A 21,093-nucleotide genomic window follows, 5' to 3' on the forward strand; every position below is an offset into this window, starting at 1 on the left:
CTGAGGATGAACGGGAAGAGGGGGAACCAATGAGAGACTAGCTCTAGGTGTTGGGACAGGCACAGGTCACTCTATTTTCCCATCAGGAAGAAGAATGAACCACAGGCTCAGCCTGCCCCCCGGAACCAGAATAGGGCCTGAAGCAATCCTGCGCTTTTGCGGCCAGCTCCCAAAAAAGCGAGTTGACAAATGGAGCTCAGGGGCACTGCAATTCACAAACCTGCAGAGTTCGAAATGATGACTCTCGTCCACAAATATATTGAGGGAAGGCAACGAAGAGGATTTGAAAGCAAGGCAGAATTGCAGGAAACAGATTTCAGGAGGTCGATTCGACTCGCCTTGAAAGCACATGAAAAGCGGCAAAGCGTTGACAATGATGCCCTTGGCCAAAAAGGGCGTATGCGTTTTTTCCTGAATATATTCAGGAAAAAACGCATACGCCCTTTTTGGCCAACCAAGCAAGCCGGAAAGGCAAATCGGCGCTACAAAGAAGTCTCGCTTGCCAGCGGTCAAAAGGGCCATGCTGAAAAAAGTGTAAAAACCAGAAATGCAGGACAGGCCATGGAGACACGGGAGCCTTGCTACGCTGATGGGCGGGATGGAAATTGCCAACAGCCACTCTGGAGAAGTGTACGCTGCGTCCTGAAACATGGAATAGACACAGCTGAGAGAGCATAGGGCACTTCCACTCATGGGCGTAGAAATCGGGAAACCTAAAAATCAACACGACACAGGCACCCCAAAGTTTAGGGCTGCTCTGTTTCCAAGAACCTCCACTTCGGTACACCTTAAATATCCCAGGAAACAGAAAAATGGATAAAGAAGTTGTGGTACTTATGCACAATGGAATATCACTCAGCCATGAAATCAGTGTCATAAGGCTAGTAGCAGCATGATGAGTGGATTTAGGGACGATGACTCTAAGTGAAGTAAGTCACACAGAAAAGGACGCTTATCCTAAGATATCACTGATAGAGGGAATGTCAACATCGCTACACCTGAACTGAATTCCAAAGCAGAACAGAGTCACACATTTAGAAAACACACTATGGCTGCTTAACGGGAAAGGTGAGGCGGGGCGATGCATAAAACAAGGGTTTGAAATTAGCTCAGATACCGTTCCACAAGCCAAATATGTAATAGACAAGACCTACTCCCTGCTCAGTGAACTGGACTCAACACCCCCTATTCACCGCCCAAGAATATATCTGACTAGGAAGAGTCTTTAAACCTATGTATTGATATCTCTCTGGAAGTGAATCAAGAGGGTGTAAAGCGGCATAAACACAGCAGGGAAAAGCAGCTAAACCCCATTATAAAAATAGATTACTTAAAAAAAAAAAACCCAGAAAACAAAGACAGTGAAAGAGAGAGACATTCTTACAAAATCCGTTCAGGGGCTCTGATGCAACCTGGATTGACCATATCTAGACCCACAGCTGGATGAGACATAAGGCTGGACACTCTTGGGGCTGAGAGGATTGGTGAGGTTGGGTGAGCAAACGCAGACCCTTTAAAGTAATACTGCGTGGTACCCATGCCATGGGTCCCAAATCTCCAGGTTCAAGGGCATCTTCCTACATCGAAAACATGCCTGGGAAACCCAGAAGATGGTACACCGTGTGATCGGGAAAGGTTTCTAAAACGCACCTCATTTCTCCTCTCCTTGTGCTCGGGTTCGCCATTCCAGCCGCTTCACTAACAATCTCCCTACTTGGAGAATCAGCACCGTTGACCTCCTGTTTCGTACAGGTCGCAATTTGTCCTGAGGATGAACGGGAAGAGGGGGAACCAATGAGAGACTAGCTCTAGGTGTTGGGACAGGCACAGGTCACTCTATTTTCCCATCAGGAAGAAGAATGAACCACAGGCTCAGCCTGCCCCCCGGAACCAGAATAGGGCCTGAAGCAATCCTGCGCTTTTGCGGCCAGCTCCCAAAAAAGCGAGTTGACAAATGGAGCTCAGGGGCACTGCAATTCACAAACCTGCAGAGTTCGAAATGATGACTCTCGTCCACAAATATATTGAGGGAAGGCAACGAAGAGGATTTGAAAGCAAGGCAGAATTGCAGGAAACAGATTTCAGGAGGTGGTTTCGACTCGCCTTGAAAACACATGAAAAGCGGCAAAGCGTTGACAATGATGCCCTTGGCCAAAAAGGGCGTATGCGTTTTTTCCTGAATATATTCAGGAAAAAACGCATACGCCCTTTTTGGCCAACCAAGCAAGCCGGAAAGGCAAATCGGCGCTACAAAGAAGTCTCGCTTGCCAGCGGTCAAAAGGGCCATGCTGAAAAAAGTGTAAAAACCAGAAATGCAGGACAGGCCATGGAGACACGGGAGCCTTGCTACGCTGATGGGCGGGATGGAAATTGCCAACAGCCACTCTGGAGAAGTGTACGCTGCGTCCTGAAACATGGAATAGACACAGCTGAGAGAGCATAGGGCACTTCCACTCATGGGCGTAGAAATCGGGAAACCTAAAAATCAACACGACACAGGCACCCCAAAGTTTAGGGCTGCTCTGTTTCCAAGAACCTCCACTTCGGTACACCTTAAATATCTCAGGAAACAGAAAAATGGATAAAGAAGTTGTGGTACTTATGCACAATGGAATATCACTCAGCCATGAAATCAGTGTCATAAGGCTAGTAGCAGCATGATGAGTGGATTTAGGGACGATGACTCTAAGTGAAGTAAGTCACACAGAAAAGGACGCTTATCCTAAGATATCACTGATAGAGGGAATGTCAACATCGCTACACCTGAACTGAATTCCAAAGCAGAACAGAGTCACACATTTAGAAAACACACTATGGCTGCTTAACGGGAAAGGTGAGGCGGGGCGATGCATAAAACAAGGGTTTGAAATTAGCTCAGATACCGTTCCACAAGCCAAATATGTAATAGACAAGACCTACTCCCTGCTCAGTGAACTGGACTCAACACCCCCTATTCACCGCCCAAGAATATATCTGACTAGGAAGAGTCTTAAAACCTATGTATTGATATCTCTCTGGAAGTGAATCAAGAGGGTGTAAAGCGGCATAAACACAGCAGGGAAAAGCAGCTAAACCCCATTATAAAAATAGATTACTTAAAAAAAAAACCCCAGAAATCAAAGACAGTGAAAGAGAGAGAAATTCTTACAAAATCCGTTCAGGGGCTCTGATGCAACCTGGATTGACCATATCTAGACCCACAGATGGATGAGACATAAGGCTGGACACTCTTGGGGCTGAGAGGATTGGTGAGGTTGGGTGAGCAAACGCAGACCCTTTAAAGTAATACTGCGTGGTACCCATGCCATGGGTCCCAAATCTCCAGGTTCAAGGGCATCTTCCTACATCGAAAACATGCCTGGGAAACCCAGAAGATGGTACACCGTGTGATCGGGAAAGGTTTCTAAAACGCACCTCATTTCTCCTCTCCTTGTGCTCGGGTTCGCCATTCCAGCCGCTTCACTAACAATCTCCCTACTTGGAGAATCAGCACCGTTGACCTCCTGTTTCGTACAGGTCGCAATTTGTCCTGAGGATGAACGGGAAGAGGGGGAACCAATGAGAGACTAGCTCTAGGTGTTGGGACAGGCACAGGTCACTCTATTTTCCCATCAGGAAGAAGAATGAACCACAGGCTCAGCCTGCCCCCCGGAACCAGAATAGGGCCTGAAGCAATCCTGCGCTTTTGCGGCCAGCTCCCAAAAAAGCGAGTTGACAAATGGAGCTCAGGGGCACTGCAATTCACAAACCTGCAGAGTTAGAAATGATGACTCTCGTCCACAAATATATTGAGGGAAGGCAACGAAGAGGATTTGAAAGCAAGGCAGAATTGCAGGAAACAGATTTCAGGAGGTAGATTCGACTCGCCTTGAAAGCACATGAAAAGCGGCAAAGCGTTGACAATGATGCCCTTGGCCAAAAAGGGCGTATGCGTTTTTTCCTGAATATATTCAGGAAAAAACGCATACGCCCTTTTTGGCCAACCAAGCAAGCCGGAAAGGCAAATCGGCGCTACAAAGAAGTCTCGCTTGCCAGCAGTCAAAAGGGCCATGCTGAAAAAAGTGTAAAAACCAGAAATGCAGGACAGGCCATGGAGACACGGGAGCCTTGCTACGCTGATGGGCGGGATGGAAATTGCCAACAGCCACTCTGGAGAAGTGTACGCTGCGTCCTGAAACATGGAATAGACACAGCTGAGAGAGCATAGGGCACTTCCACTCATGGGCGTAGAAATCGGGAAACCTAAAAATCAACACGACACAGGCACCCCAAAGTTTAGGGCTGCTCTGTTTCCAAGAACCTCCACTTCGGTACACCTTAAATATCTCAGGAAACAGAAAAATGGATAAAGAAGTTGTGGTACTTATGCACAATGGAATATCACTCAGCCATGAAATCAGTGTCATAAGGCTAGTAGCAGCATGATGAGTGGATTTAGGGACGATGACTCTAAGTGAAGTAAGTCACACAGAAAAGGACGCTTATCCTAAGATATCACTGATAGAGGGAATGTCAACATCGCTACACCTGAACTGAATTCCAAAACAGAACAGAGTCACACATTTAGAAAACACACTATGGCTGCTTAACGGGAAAGGTGAGGCGGGGCGATGCATAAAACAAGGGTTTGAAATTAGCTCAGATACCGTTCCACAAGCCAAATATGTAATAGACAAGACCTACTCCCTGCTCAGTGAACTGGACTCAACACCCCCTATTCACCGCCCAGGAATATATCTGACTAGGAAGAGTCTTAAAACCTATGTATTGATATCTCTCTGGAAGTGAATCAAGAGGGTGTAAAGCGGCATAAACACAGCAGGGAAAAGCAGCTAAACCCCATTATAAAAATAGATTACTTAAAAAAAAAACCCCAGAAATCAAAGACAGTGAAAGAGAGAGACATTCTTACAAAATCCGTTCAGGGGCTCTGATGCAACCTGGATTGACCATATCTAGACCCACAGCTGGATGAGACATAAGGCTGGACACTCTTGGGGCTGAGAGGATTGGTGAGGTTGGGTGAGCAAACGCAGACCCTTTAAAGTAATACTGCGTGGTACCCATGCCATGGGTCCCAAATCTCCAGGTTCAAGGGCATCTTCCTACATCGAAAACATGCCTGGGAAACCCAGAAGATGGTACACCGTGTGATCGGGAAAGGTTTCTAAAACGCACCTCATTTCTCCTCTCCTTGTGCTCGGGTTCGCCATTCCAGCCGCTTCACTAACAATCTCCCTACTTGGAGAATCAGCACCGTTGACCTCCTGTTTCGTACAGGTCGCAATTTGTCCTGAGGATGAACGGGAAGAGGGGGAACCAATGAGAGACTAGCTCTAGGTGTTGGGACAGGCACAGGTCACTCTATTTTCCCATCAGGAAGAAGAATGAACCACAGGCTCAGCCTGCCCCCCGGAACCAGAATAGGGCCTGAAGCAATCCTGCGCTTTTGCGGCCAGCTCCCAAAAAAGCGAGTTGACAAATGGAGCTCAGGGGCACTGCAATTCACAAACCTGCAGAGTTAGAAATGATGACTCTCGTCCACAAATATATTGAGGGAAGGCAACGAAGAGGATTTGAAAGCAAGGCAGAATTGCAGGAAACAGATTTCAGGAGGTCGATTCGACTCGCCTTGAAAGCACATGAAAAGCGGCAAAGCGTTGACAATGATGCCCTTGGCCAAAAAGGGCGTATGCGTTTTTTCCTGAATATATTCAGGAAAAAACGCATACGCCCTTTTTGGCCAACCAAGCAAGCCGGAAAGGCAAATCGGCGCTACAAAGAAGTCTCGCTTGCCAGCGGTCAAAAGGGCCATGCTGAAAAAAGTGTAAAAACCAGAAATGCAGGACAGGCCATGGAGACACGGGAGCCTTGCTACGCTGATGGGCGGGATGGAAATTGCCAACAGCCACTCTGGAGAAGTGTACGCTGCGTCCTGAAACATGGAATAGACACAGCTGAGAGAGCATAGGGCACTTCCACTCATGGGCGTAGAAATCGGGAAACCTAAAAATCAACACGACACAGGCACCCCAAAGTTTAGGGCTGCTCTGTTTCCAAGAACCTCCACTTCGGTACACCTTAAATATCCCAGGAAACAGAAAAATGGATAAAGAAGTTGTGGTACTTATGCACAATGGAATATCACTCAGCCATGAAATCAGTGTCATAAGGCTAGTAGCAGCATGATGAGTGGATTTAGGGACGATGACTCTAAGTGAAGTAAGTCACACAGAAAAGGACGCTTATCCTAAGATATCACTGATAGAGGGAATGTCAACATCGCTACACCTGAACTGAATTCCAAAGCAGAACAGAGTCACACATTTAGAAAACACACTATGGCTGCTTAACGGGAAAGGTGAGGCGGGGCGATGCATAAAACAAGGGTTTGAAATTAGCTCAGATACCGTTCCACAAGCCAAATATGTAATAGACAAGACCTACTCCCTGCTCAGTGAACTGGACTCAACACCCCCTATTCACCGCCCAAGAATATATCTGACTAGGAAGAGTCTTTAAACCTATGTATTGATATCTCTCTGGAAGTGAATCAAGAGGGTGTAAAGCAGCATAAACACAGCAGGGAAAAGCAGCTAAACCCCATTATAAAAATAGATTACTTAAAAAAAAAAACCCCAGAAAACAAAGACAGTGAAAGAGAGAGACATTCTTACAAAATCCGTTCAGGGGCTCTGATGCAACCTGGATTGACCATATCTAGACCCACAGCTGGATGAGACATAAGGCTGGACACTCTTGGGGCTGAGAGGATTGGTGAGGTTGGGTGAGCAAACGCAGACCCTTTAAAGTAATACTGCGTGGTACCCATGCCATGGGTCCCAAATCTCCAGGTTCAAGGGCATCTTCCTACATCGAAAACATGCCTGGGAAACCCAGAAGATGGTACACCGTGTGATCGGGAAAGGTTTCTAAAACGCACCTCATTTCTCCTCTCCTTGTGCTCGGGTTCGCCATTCCAGCCGCTTCACTAACAATCTCCCTACTTGGAGAATCAGCACCGTTGACCTCCTGTTTCGTACAGGTCGCAATTTGTCCTGAGGATGAACGGGAAGAGGGGGAACCAATGAGAGACTAGCTCTAGGTGTTGGGACAGGCACAGGTCACTCTATTTTCCCATCAGGAAGAAGAATGAACCACAGGCTCAGCCTGCCGCCCGGAACCAGAATAGGGCCTGAAGCAATCCTGCGCTTTTGCGGCCAGCTCCCAAAAAAGCGAGTTGACAAATGGAGCTCAGGGGCACTGCAATTCACAAACCTGCAGAGTTAGAAATGATGACTCTCGTCCACAAATATATTGAGGGAAGGCAACGAAGAGGATTTGAAAGCAAGGCAGAATTGCAGGAAACAGATTTCAGGAGGTCGATTCGACTCGCCTTGAAAGCACATGAAAAGCGGCAAAGCGTTGACAATGATGCCCTTGGCCAAAAAGGGCGTATGCGTTTTTTCCTGAATATATTCAGGAAAAAACGCATACGCCCTTTTTGGCCAACCAAGCAAGCCGGAAAGGCAAATCGGCGCTACAAAGAAGTCTCGCTTGCCAGCAGTCAAAAGGGCCATGCTGAAAAAAGTGTAAAAACCAGAAATGCAGGACAGGCCATGGAGACACGGGAGCCTTGCTACGCTGATGGGCGGGATGGAAATTGCCAACAGCCACTCTGGAGAAGTGTACGCTGCGTCCTGAAACATGGAATAGACACAGCTGAGAGAGCATAGGGCACTTCCACTCATGGGCGTAGAAATCGGGAAACCTAAAAATCAACACGACACAGGCACCCCAAAGTTTAGGGCTGCTCTGTTTCCAAGAACCTCCACTTCGGTACACCTTAAATATCTCAGGAAACAGAAAAATGGATAAAGAAGTTGTGGTACTTATGCACAATGGAATATCACTCAGCCATGAAATCAGTGTCATAAGGCTAGTAGCAGCATGATGAGTGGATTTAGGGACGATGACTCTAAGTGAAGTAAGTCACACAGAAAAGGACGCTTATCCTAAGATATCACTGATAGAGGGAATGTCAACATCGCTACACCTGAACTGAATTCCAAAGCAGAACAGAGTCACACATTTAGAAAACACACTATGGCTGCTTAACGGGAAAGGTGAGGCGGGGCGATGCATAAAACAAGGGTTTGAAATTAGCTCAGATACCGTTCCACAAGCCAAATATGTAATAGACAAGACCTACTCCCTGCTCAGTGAACTGGACTCAACACCCCCTATTCACCGCCCAAGAATATATCTGACTAGGAAGAGTCTTAAAACCTATGTATTGATATCTCTCTGGAAGTGAATCAAGAGGGTGTAAAGCGGCATAAACACAGCAGGGAAAAGCAGCTAAACCCCATTATAAAAATAGATTACTTAAAAAAAAAACCCCAGAAATCAAAGACAGTGAAAGAGAGAGAAATTCTTACAAAATCCGTTCAGGGGCTCTGATGCAACCTGGATTGACCATATCTAGACCCACAGATGGATGAGACATAAGGCTGGACACTCTTGGGGCTGAGAGGATTGGTGAGGTTGGGTGAGCAAACGCAGACCCTTTAAAGTAATACTGCGTGGTACCCATGCCATGGGTCCCAAATCTCCAGGTTCAAGGGCATCTTCCTACATCGAAAACATGCCTGGGAAACCCAGAAGATGGTACACCGTGTGATCGGGAAAGGTTTCTAAAACGCACCTCATTTCTCCTCTCCTTGTGCTCGGGTTCGCCATTCCAGCCGCTTCACTAACAATCTCCCTACTTGGAGAATCAGCACCGTTGACCTCCTGTTTCGTACAGGTCGCAATTTGTCCTGAGGATGAACGGGAAGAGGGGGAACCAATGAGAGACTAGCTCTAGGTGTTGGGACAGGCACAGGTCACTCTATTTTCCCATCAGGAAGAAGAATGAACCACAGGCTCAGCCTGCCCCCCGGAACCAGAATAGGGCCTGAAGCAATCCTGCGCTTTTGCGGCCAGCTCCCAAAAAAGCGAGTTGACAAATGGAGCTCAGGGGCACTGCAATTCACAAACCTGCAGAGTTAGAAATGATGACTCTCGTCCACAAATATATTGAGGGAAGGCAACGAAGAGGATTTGAAAGCAAGGCAGAATTGCAGGAAACAGATTTCAGGAGGTCGATTCGACTCGCCTTGAAAGCACATGAAAAGCGGCAAAGCGTTGACAATGATGCCCTTGGCCAAAAAGGGCGTATGCGTTTTTTCCTGAATATATTCAGGAAAAAACGCATACGCCCTTTTTGGCCAACCAAGCAAGCCGGAAAGGCAAATCGGCGCTACAAAGAAGTCTCGCTTGCCAGCAGTCAAAAGGGCCATGCTGAAAAAAGTGTAAAAACCAGAAATGCAGGACAGGCCATGGAGACACGGGAGCCTTGCTACGCTGATGGGCGGGATGGAAATTGCCAACAGCCACTCTGGAGAAGTGTACGCTGCGTCCTGAAACATGGAATAGACACAGCTGAGAGAGCATAGGGCACTTCCACTCATGGGCGTAGAAATCGGGAAACCTAAAAATCAACACGACACAGGCACCCCAAAGTTTAGGGCTGCTCTGTTTCCAAGAACCTCCACTTCGGTACACCTTAAATATCTCAGGAAACAGAAAAATGGATAAAGAAGTTGTGGTACTTATGCACAATGGAATATCACTCAGCCATGAAATCAGTGTCATAAGGCTAGTAGCAGCATGATGAGTGGATTTAGGGACGATGACTCTAAGTGAAGTAAGTCACACAGAAAAGGACGCTTATCCTAAGATATCACTGATAGAGGGAATGTCAACATCGCTACACCTGAACTGAATTCCAAAACAGAACAGAGTCACACATTTAGAAAACACACTATGGCTGCTTAACGGGAAAGGTGAGGCGGGGCGATGCATAAAACAAGGGTTTGAAATTAGCTCAGATACCGTTCCACAAGCCAAATATGTAATAGACAAGACCTACTCCCTGCTCAGTGAACTGGACTCAACACCCCCTATTCACCGCCCAAGAATATATCTGAATAGGAAGAGTCTTTAAACCTATGTATTGATATCTCTCTGGAAGTGAATCAAGAGGGTGTAAAGCGGCATAAACACAGCAGGGAAAAGCAGCTAAACCCCATTATAAAAATAGATTACTTAAAAAAAAAACCCCAGAAATCAAAGACAGTGAAAGAGAGAGACATTCTTACAAAATCCGTTCAGGGGCTCTGATGCAACCTGGATTGACCATATCTAGACCCACAGCTGGATGAGACATAAGGCTGGACACTCTTGGGGCTGAGAGGATTGGTGAGGTTGGGTGAGCAAACGCAGACCCTTTAAAGTAATACTGCGTGGTACCCATGCCATGGGTCCCAAATCTCCAGGTTCAAGGGCATCTTCCTACATCGAAAACATGCCTGGGAAACCCAGAAGATGGTACACCGTGTGATCGGGAAAGGTTTCTAAAACGCACCTCATTTCTCCTCTCCTTGTGCTCGGGTTCGCCATTCCAGCCGCTTCACTAACAATCTCCCTACTTGGAGAATCAGCACCGTTGACCTCCTGTTTCGTACAGGTCGCAATTTGTCCTGAGGATGAACGGGAAGAGGGGGAACCAATGAGAGACTAGCTCTAGGTGTTGGGACAGGCACAGGTCACTCTATTTTCCCATCAGGAAGAAGAATGAACCACAGGCTCAGCCTGCCGCCCGGAACCAGAATAGGGCCTGAAGCAATCCTGCGCTTTTGCGGCCAGCTCCCAAAAAAGCGAGTTGACAAATGGAGCTCAGGGGCACTGCAATTCACAAACCTGCAGAGTTAGAAATGATGACTCTCGTCCACAAATATATTGAGGGAAGGCAACGAAGAGGATTTGAAAGCAAGGCAGAATTGCAGGAAACAGATTTCAGGAGGTCGATTCGACTCGCCTTGAAAGCACATGAAAAGCGGCAAAGCGTTGACAATGATGCCCTTGGCCAAAAAGGGCGTATGCGTTTTTTCCTGAATATATTCAGGAAAAAACGCATACGCCCTTTTTGGCCAACCAAGCAAGCCGGAAAGGCAAATCGGCGCTACAAAGAAGTCTCGCTTGCCAGCGGTCAAAAGGGCCATGCTGAAAAAAGTGTAAAAACCAGAAATGCAGGACAGGCCATGGAGACACGGGAGCCTTGCTACGCTGATGGGCGGGATGGAAATTGCCAACAGCCACTCTGGAGAAGTGTACGCTGCGTCCTGAAACATGGAATAGACACAGCTGAGAGAGCATAGGGCACTTCCACTCATGGGCGTAGAAATCGGGAAACCTAAAAATCAACACGACACAGGCACCCCAAAGTTTAGGGCTGCTCTGTTTCCAAGAACCTCCACTTCGGTACACCTTAAATATCTCAGGAAACAGAAAAATGGATAAAGAAGTTGTGGTACTTATGCACAATGGAATATCACTCAGCCATGATATCAGTGTCATAAGGCTAGTAGCAGCATGATGAGTGGATTTAGAGACGATGACTCTAAGTGAAGTAAGTCACACAGAAAAGGACGCTTATCCTAAGATATCACTGATAGAGGGAATGTCAACATCGCTACACCTGAACTGAATTCCAAAACAGAACAGAGTCACACATTTAGAAAACACACTATGGCTGCTTAACGGGAAAGGTGAGGCGGGGCGATGCATAAAACAAGGGTTTGAAATTAGCTCACATACCGTTCCACAAGCCAAATATGTAATAGACAAGACCTACTCCCTGCTCAGTGAACTGGACTCAACACCCCCTATTCACCGCCCAAGAATATATCTGAATAGGAAGAGTCTTTAAACCTATGTATTGATATCTCTCTGGAAGTGAATCAAGAGGGTGTAAAGCGGCATAAACACAGCAGGGAAAAGCAGCTAAACCCCATTATAAAAATAGATTACTTAAAAAAAAAACCCCAGAAATCAAAGACAGTGAAAGAGAGAGAAATTCTTACAAAATCCGTTCAGGGGCTCTGATGCAACCTGGATTGACCATATCTAGACCCACAGCTGGATGAGACATAAGGCTGGACACTCTTGGGGCTGAGAGGATTGGTGAGGTTGGGTGAGCAAACGCAGACCCTTTAAAGTAATACTGCGTGGTACCCATGCCATGGGTCCCAAATCTCCAGGTTCAAGGGCATCTTCCTACATCGAAAACATGCCTGGGAAACCCAGAAGATGGTACACCGTGTGATCGGGAAAGGTTTCTAAAACGCACCTCATTTCTCCTCTCCTTGTGCTCGGGTTCGCCATTCCAGCCGCTTCACTAACAATCTCCCTACTTGGAGAATCAGCACCGTTGACCTCCTGTTTCGTACAGGTCGCAATTTGTCCTGAGGATGAACGGGAAGAGGGGGAACCAATGAGAGACTAGCTCTAGGTGTTGGGACAGGCACAGGTCACTCTATTTTCCCATCAGGAAGAAGAATGAACCACAGGCTCAGCCTGCCGCCCGGAACCAGAATAGGGCCTGAAGCAATCCTGCGCTTTTGCGGCCAGCTCCCAAAAAAGCGAGTTGACAAATGGAGCTCAGGGGCACTGCAATTCACAAACCTGCAGAGTTAGAAATGATGACTCTCGTCCACAAATATATTGAGGGAAGGCAACGAAGAGGATTTGAAAGCAAGGCAGAATTGCAGGAAACAGATTTCAGGAGGTCGATTCGACTCGCCTTGAAAGCACATGAAAAGCGGCAAAGCGTTGACAATGATGCCCTTGGCCAAAAAGGGCGTATGCGTTTTTTCCTGAATATATTCAGGAAAAAACGCATACGCCCTTTTTGGCCAACCAAGCAAGCCGGAAAGGCAAATCGGCGCTACAAAGAAGTCTCGCTTGCCAGCAGTCAAAAGGGCCATGCTGAAAAAAGTGTAAAAACCAGAAATGCAGGACAGGCCATGGAGACACGGGAGCCTTGCTACGCTGATGGGCGGGATGGAAATTGCCAACAGCCACTCTGGAGAAGTGTACGCTGCGTCCTGAAACATGGAATAGACACAGCTGAGAGAGCATAGGGCACTTCCACTCATGGGCGTAGAAATCGGGAAACCTAAAAATCAACACGACACAGGCACCCCAAAGTTTAGGGCTGCTCTGTTTCCAAGAACCTCCACTTCGGTACACCTTAAATATCTCAGGAAACAGAAAAATGGATAAAGAAGTTGTGGTACTTATGCACAATGGAATATCACTCAGCCATGAAATCAGTGTCATAAGGCTAGTAGCAGCATGATGAGTGGATTTAGGGACGATGACTCTAAGTGAAGTAAGTCACACAGAAAAGGACGCTTATCCTAAGATATCACTGATAGAGGGAATGTCAACATCGCTACACCTGAACTGAATTCCAAAACAGAACAGAGTCACACATTTAGAAAACACACTATGGCTGCTTAACGGGAAAGGTGAGGCGGGGCGATGCATAAAACAAGGGTTTGAAATTAGCTCACATACCGTTCCACAAGCCAAATATGTAATAGACAAGACCTACTCCCTGCTCAGTGAACTGGACTCAACACCCCCTATTCACCGCCCAAGAATATATCTGAATAGGAAGAGTCTTTAAACCTATGTATTGATATCTCTCTGGAAGTGAATCAAGAGGGTGTAAAGCGGCATAAACACAGCAGGGAAAAGCAGCTAAACCCCATTATAAAAATAGATTACTTAAAAAAAAAACCCCAGAAATCAAAGACAGTGAAAGAGAGAGAAATTCTTACAAAATCCGTTCAGGGGCTCTGATGCAACCTGGATTGACCATATCTAGACCCACAGCTGGATGAGACATAAGGCTGGACACTCTTGGGGCTGAGAGGATTGGTGAGGTTGGGTGAGCAAACGCAGACCCTTTAAAGTAATACTGCGTGGTACCCATGCCATGGGTCCCAAATCTCCAGGTTCAAGGGCATCTTCCTACATCGAAAACATGCCTGGGAAACCCAGAAGATGGTACACCGTGTGATCGGGAAAGGTTTCTAAAACGCACCTCATTTCTCCTCTCCTTGTGCTCGGGTTCGCCATTCCAGCCGCTTCACTAACAATCTCCCTACTTGGAGAATCAGCACCGTTGACCTCCTGTTTCGTACAGGTCGCAATTTGTCCTGAGGATGAACGGGAAGAGGGGGAACCAATGAGAGACTAGCTCTAGGTGTTGGGACAGGCACAGGTCACTCTATTTTCCCATCAGGAAGAAGAATGAACCACAGGCTCAGCCTGCCCCCCGGAACCAGAATAGGGCCTGAAGCAATCCTGCGCTTTTGCGGCCAGCTCCCAAAAAAGCGAGTTGACAAATGGAGCTCAGGGGCACTGCAATTCACAAACCTGCAGAGTTAGAAATGATGACTCTCGTCCACAAATATATTGAGGGAAGGCAACGAAGAGGATTTGAAAGCAAGGCAGAATTGCAGGAAACAGATTTCAGGAGGTCGATTCGACTCGCCTTGAAAGCACATGAAAAGCGGCAAAGCGTTGACAATGATGCCCTTGGCCAAAAAGGGCGTATGCGTTTTTTCCTGAATATATTCAGGAAAAAACGCATACGCCCTTTTTGGCCAACCAAGCAAGCCGGAAAGGCAAATCGGCGCTACAAAGAAGTCTCGCTTGCCAGCAGTCAAAAGGGCCATGCTGAAAAAAGTGTAAAAACCAGAAATGCAGGACAGGCCATGGAGACACGGGAGCCTTGCTACGCTGATGGGCGGGATGGAAATTGCCAACAGCCACTCTGGAGAAGTGTACGCTGCGTCCTGAAACATGGAATAGACACAGCTGAGAGAGCATAGGGCACTTCCACTCATGGGCGTAGAAATCGGGAAACCTAAAAATCAACACGACACAGGCACCCCAAAGTTTAGGGCTGCTCTGTTTCCAAGAACCTCCACTTCGGTACACCTTAAATATCTCAGGAAACAGAAAAATGGATAAAGAAGTTGTGGTACTTATGCACAATGGAATATCACTCAGCCATGAAATCAGTGTCATAAGGCTAGTAGCAGCATGATGAGTGGATTTAGGGACGATGACTCTAAGTGAAGTAAGTCACACAGAAAAGGACGCTTATCCTAAGATATCACTGATAGAGGGAATGTCAACATCGCTACACCTGAACTGAATTCCAAAACAGAACAGAGTCACACATTTAGAAAACACACTATGGCTGCTTAACGGGAAAGGTGAGGCGGGGCGATGCATAAAACAAGGGTTTGAAATTAGCTCACATACCGTTCCACAAGCCAAATATGTAATAGACAAGACCTACTCCCTGCTCAGTGAACTGGACTCAACACCCCCTATTCACCGCCCAAGAATATATCTGAATAGGAAGAGCCTTTAAACCTATGTATTGATATCTCTCTGGAAGTGAATCAAGAGGGTGTAAAGCGGCATAAACACAGCAGGGAAAAGCAGCTAAACCCCATTATAAAAATAGATTACTTAAAAAAAAAAACCCAGAAATCAAAGACAGTGAAAGAGAGAGAAATTCTTACAAAATCCGTTCAGGGGCTCTGATGCAACCTGGATTGACCATATCTAGACCCACAGCTGGATGAGACATAAGGCTGGACACTCTTGGGGCTGAGAGGATTGGTGAGGTTGGGTGAGCAAACGCAGACCCTTTAAAGTAATACTGCGTGGTACCCATGCCATGGGTCCCAAATCTCCAGGTTCAAGGGCATCTTCCTACATCGAAAACATGCCTGGGAAACCCAGAAGATGGTACACCGTGTGATCGGGAAAGGTTTCTAAAACGCACCTCATTTCTCCTCTCCTTGTGCTCGGGTTCGCCATTCCAGCCGCTTCACTAACAATCTCCCTACTTGGAGAATCAGCACCGTTGACCTCCTGTTTTGTACAGGTCGCAATTTGTCCTGAGGATGAACGGGAAGAGGGGGAACCAATGAGAGACTAGCTCTAGGTGTTGGGACAGGCACAGGTCACTCTATTTTCCCATCAGGAAGAAGAATGAACCACAGGCTCAGCCTGCCCCCCGGAACCAGAATAGGGCCTGAAGCAATCCTGCGCTTTTGCGGCCAGCTCCCAAAAAAGCGAGTTGACAAATGGAGCTCAGGGGCACTGCAATTCACAAACCTGCAGAGTTAGAAATGATGACTCTCGTCCACAAATATATTGAGGGAAGGCAACGAAGAGGATTTGAAAGCAAGGCAGAATTGCAGGAAACAGATTTCAGGAGGTGGTTTCGACTCGCCTTGAAAGCACATGAAAAGCGGCAAAGCGTTGACAATGATGCCCTTGGCCAAAAAGGGCGTATGCGTTTTTTCCTGAATATATTCAGGAAAAAACGCATACGCCCTTTTTGGCCAACCAAGCAAGCCGGAAAGGCAAATCGGCGCTACAAAGAAGTCTCGCTTGCCAGCGGTCAAAAGGGCCATGCTGAAAAAAGTGTAAAAACCAGAAATGCAGGACAGGCCATGGAGACACGGGAGCCTTGCTACGCTGATGGGCGGGATGGAAATTGCCAACAGCCACTCTGGAGAAGTGTACGCTGCGTCCTGAAACATGGAATAGACACAGCTGAGAGAGCATAGGGCACTTCCACTCATGGGCGTAGAAATCGGGAAACCTAAAAATCAACACGACACAGGCACCCCAAAGTTTAGGGCTGCTCTGTTTCCAAGAACCTCCACTTCGGTACACCTTAAATATCTCAGGAAACAGAAAAATGGATAAAGAAGTTGTGGTACTTATGCACAATGGAATATCACTCAGCCATGAAATCAGTGTCATAAGGCTAGTAGCAGCATGATGAGTGGATTTAGGGACGATGACTCTAAGTGAAGTAAGTCACACAGAAAAGGACGCTTATCCTAAGATATCACTGATAGAGGGAATGTCAACATCGCTACACCTGAACTGAATTCCAAAACAGAACAGAGTCACACATTTAGAAAACACACTATGGCTGCTTAACGGGAAAGGTGAGGCGGGGCGATGCATAAAACAAGGGTTTGAAATTAGCTCACATACCGTTCCACAAGCCAAATATGTAATAGACAAGACCTACTCCCTGCTCAGTGAACTGGACTCAACACCCCCTATTCACCGCCCAAGAATATATCTGAATAGGAAGAGTCTTTAAACCTATGTATTGATATCTCTCTGGAAGTGAATCAAGAGGGTGTAAAGCGGCATAAACACAGCAGGGAAAAGCAGCTAAACCCCATTATAAAAATAGATTACTTAAAAAAAAAACCCCAGAAATCAAAGACAGTGAAAGAGAGAGAAATTCTTACAAAATCCGTTCAGGGGCTCTGATGCAACCTGGATTGACCATATCTAGACCCACAGATGGATGAGACATAAGGCTGGACACTCTTGGGGCTGAGAGGATTGGTGAGGTTGGGTGAGCAAACGCAGACCCTTTAAAGTAATACTGCGTGGTACCCATGCCATGGGTCCCAAATCTCCAGGTTCAAGGGCATCTTCCTACATCGAAAACATGCCTGGGAAACCCAGAAGATGGTACACCGTGTGATCGGGAAAGGTTTCTAAAACGCACCTCATTTCTCCTCTCCTTGTGCTCGGGTTCGCCATTCCAGCCGCTTCACTAACAATCTCCCTACTTGGAGAATCAGCACCGTTGACCTCCTGTTTCGTACAGGTCGCAATTTGTCCTGAGGATGAACGGGAAGAGGGGGAACCAATGAGAGACTAGCTCTAGGTGTTGGGACAGGCACAGGTCACTCTATTTTCCCATCAGGAAGAAGAATGAACCACAGGCTCAGCCTGCCCCCCGGAACCAGAATAGGGCCTGAAGCAATCCTGCGCTTTTGCGGCCAGCTCCCAAAAAAGCGAGTTGACAAATGGAGCTCAGGGGCACTGCAATTCACAAACCTGCAGAGTTAGAAATGATGACTCTCGTCCACAAATATATTGAGGGAAGGCAACGAAGAGGATTTGAAAGCAAGGCAGAATTGCAGGAAACAGATTTCAGGAGGTAGATTCGACTCGCCTTGAAAGCACATGAAAAGCGGCAAAGCGTTGACAATGATGCCCTTGGCCAAAAAGGGCGTATGCGTTTTTTCCTGAATATATTCAGGAAAAAACGCATACGCCCTTTTTGGCCAACCAAGCAAGCCGGAAAGGCAAATCGGCGCTACAAAGAAGTCTCGCTTGCCAGCAGTCAAAAGGGCCATGCTGAAAAAAGTGTAAAAACCAGAAATGCAGGACAGGCCATGGAGACACGGGAGCCTTGCTACGCTGATGGGCGGGATGGAAATTGCCAACAGCCACTCTGGAGAAGTGTACGCTGCGTCCTGAAACATGGAATAGACACAGCTGAGAGAGCATAGGGCACTTCCACTCATGGGCGTAGAAATCGGGAAACCTAAAAATCAACACGACACAGGCACCCCAAAGTTTAGGGCTGCTCTGTTTCCAAGAACCTCCACTTCGGTACACCTTAAATATCTCAGGAAACAGAAAAATGGATAAAGAAGTTGTGGTACTTATGCACAATGGAATATCACTCAGCCATGAAATCAGTGTCATAAGGCTAGTAGCAGCATGATGAGTGGATTTAGGGACGATGACTCTAAGTGAAGTAAGTCACACAGAAAAGGACGCTTATCCTAAGATATCACTGATAGAGGGAATGTCAACATCGCTACACCTGAACTGAATTCCAAAACAGAACAGAGTCACACATTTAGAAAACACACTATGGCTGCTTAACGGGAAAGGTGAGGCGGGGCGATGCATAAAACAAGGGTTTGAAATTAGCTCAGATACCGTTCCACAAGCCAAATATGTAATAGACAAGACCTACTCCCTGCTCAGTGAACTGGACTCAACACCCCCTATTCACCGCCCAGGAATATATCTGACTAGGAAGAGTCTTAAAACCTATGTATTGATATCTCTCTGGAAGTGAATCAAGAGGGTGTAAAGCGGCATAAACACAGCAGGGAAAAGCAGCTAAACCCCATTATAAAAATAGATTACTTAAAAAAAAAACCCCAGAAATCAAAGACAGTGAAAGAGAGAGACATTCTTACAAAATCCGTTCAGGGGCTCTGATGCAACCTGGATTGACCATATCTAGACCCACAGCTGGATGAGACATAAGGCTGGACACTCTTGGGGCTGAGAGGATTGGTGAGGTTGGGTGAGCAAACGCAGACCCTTTAAAGTAATACTGCGTGGTACCCATGCCATGGGTCCCAAATCTCCAGGTTCAAGGGCATCTTCCTACATCGAAAACATGCCTGGGAAACCCAGAAGATGGTACACCGTGTGATCGGGAAAGGTTTCTAAAACGCACCTCATTTCTCCTCTCCTTGTGCTCGGGTTCGCCATTCCAGCCGCTTCACTAACAATCTCCCTACTTGGAGAATCAGCACCGTTGACCTCCTGTTTCGTACAGGTCGCAATTTGTCCTGAGGATGAACGGGAAGAGGGGGAACCAATGAGAGACTAGCTCTAGGTGTTGGGACAGGCACAGGTCACTCTATTTTCCCATCAGGAAGAAGAATGAACCACAGGCTCAGCCTGCCCCCCGGAACCAGAATAGGGCCTGAAGCAATCCTGCGCTTTTGCGGCCAGCTCCCAAAAAAGCGAGTTGACAAATGGAGCTCAGGGGCACTGCAATTCACAAACCTGCAGAGTTAGAAATGATGACTCTCGTCCACAAATATATTGAGGGAAGGCAACGAAGAGGATTTGAAAGCAAGGCAGAATTGCAGGAAACAGATTTCAGGAGGTCGATTCGACTCGCCTTGAAAGCACATGAAAAGCGGCAAAGCGTTGACAATGATGCCCTTGGCCAAAAAGGGCGTATGCGTTTTTTCCTGAATATATTCAGGAAAAAACGCATACGCCCTTTTTGGCCAACCAAGCAAGCCGGAAAGGCAAATCGGCGCTACAAAGAAGTCTCGCTTGCCAGCGGTCAAAAGGGCCATGCTGAAAAAAGTGTAAAAACCAGAAATGCAGGACAGGCCATGGAGACACGGGAGCCTTGCTACGCTGATGGGCGGGATGGAAATTGCCAACAGCCACTCTGGAGAAGTGTACGCTGCGTCCTGAAACATGGAATAGACACAGCTGAGAGAGCATAGGGCACTTCCACTCATGGGCGTAGAAATCGGGAAACCTAAAAATCAACACGACACAGGCACCCCAAAGTTTAGGGCTGCTCTGTTTCCAAGAACCTCCACTTCGGTACACCTTAAATATCCCAGGAAACAGAAAAATGGATAAAGAAGTTGTGGTACTTATGCACAATGGAATATCACTCAGCCATGAAATCAGTGTCATAAGGCTAGTAGCAGCATGATGAGTGGATTTAGGGACGATGACTCTAAGTGAAGTAAGTCACACAGAAAAGGACGCTTATCCTAAGATATCACTGATAGAGGGAATGTCAACATCGCTACACCTGAACTGAATTCCAAAGCAGAACAGAGTCACACATTTAGAAAACACACTATGGCTGCTTAACGGGAAAGGTGAGGCGGGGCGATGCATAAAACAAGGGTTTGAAATTAGCTCAGATACCGTTCCACAAGCCAAATATGTAATAGACAAGACCTACTCCCTGCTCAGTGAACTGGACTCAACACCCCCTATTCACCGCCCAAGAATATATCTGACTAGGAAGAGTCTTTAAACCTATGTATTGATATCTCTCTGGAAGTGAATCAAGAGGGTGTAAAGCAGCATAAACACAGCAGGGAAAAGCAGCTAAACCCCATTATAAAAATAGATTACTTAAAAAAAAAAACCCCAGAAAACAAAGACAGTGAAAGAGAGAGACATTCTTACAAAATCCGTTCAGGGGCTCTGATGCAACCTGGATTGACCATATCTAGACCCACAGCTGGATGAGACATAAGGCTGGACACTCTTGGGGCTGAGAGGATTGGTGAGGTTGGGTGAGCAAACGCAGACCCTTTAAAGTAATACTGCGTGGTACCCATGCCATGGGTCCCAAATCTCCAGGTTCAAGGGCATCTTCCTACATCGAAAACATGCCTGGGAAACCCAGAAGATGGTACACCGTGTGATCGGGAAAGGTTTCTAAAACGCACCTCATTTCTCCTCTCCTTGTGCTCGGGTTCGCCATTC

Source organism: Eubalaena glacialis, chromosome 8, assembly GCF_028564815.1.
Source record: "Eubalaena glacialis isolate mEubGla1 chromosome 8, mEubGla1.1.hap2.+ XY, whole genome shotgun sequence".
Classification (NCBI taxonomy): domain Eukaryota; kingdom Metazoa; phylum Chordata; class Mammalia; order Artiodactyla; family Balaenidae; genus Eubalaena; species Eubalaena glacialis.